A 765-nucleotide genomic window follows, 5' to 3' on the forward strand; every position below is an offset into this window, starting at 1 on the left:
TTTTCTTTTTTTTTTTCTTTTTTTTTTTTTATTCCCATGTTGTCAATCCTAGTTCACTTGGCAAGGTGTTGGGGAGGCTGGTAGGGGTTGGAAGTGCATATGTCTGGGTGTTTTGTCTAGCACTGTATGGGCTGGAAGTGGTCAGGCTGGCTATGAGACCCAACGTGACTTCCATAGGGTCTCAGGATTTGCTTGAGGCTCTGTCTGTTTCTTTTCTATTCAAATACCAGGTTTTCTTCTGGGAAATGGAATTCTCCTTCTGCTGTTTGCTAACATTCTTCATGCAGTAGAATGGTAGATTCCTCCCATCTTTGCTTTAGAAATATCCAGCTTGTCAAGTAGTCTTGGTTGTAAGTTTGAAATGGGAACAAAACTTTAGCCCGTGAAAGGGGGGAACATGAGTCATTGCCAGCACCTCTCCCTGCCTCCATCAATGGCAGTGGGTAGAGAAGATGAATTGGGAAAATCTACTTGAGAGAGTCAAACTCAGGTTTCTTAGGAGAAACAAAAATATTTCAAGACGTGAGGCCATACCCACTGTAAGAAAGTTGTGACAATTTCCCTTCCTCCCTTCTCAACTGCTTTACAAAAGATTTCCTGCCGTCGTACCGTATCTTCTCCATGCCAAAGGAAAGCTACAGACTCCAGCTTTCCACAGGTTTCTGACAGGAACCTTCTTCTAGAATTGGGTTGGGTTAGGAGGACAGTTCTGCTGGTAAGAGCAGTTGYGCTCCTGCATCGATGTTCAGAAGTGTCTCTCGACTA

The sequence above is a fragment of the Nothoprocta perdicaria genome, unplaced genomic scaffold, assembly GCF_003342845.1.
Source record: "Nothoprocta perdicaria isolate Ctin4 unplaced genomic scaffold, notPer1 scaffold_210, whole genome shotgun sequence".
Taxonomy (NCBI): Eukaryota; Metazoa; Chordata; class Aves; order Tinamiformes; family Tinamidae; genus Nothoprocta; species Nothoprocta perdicaria.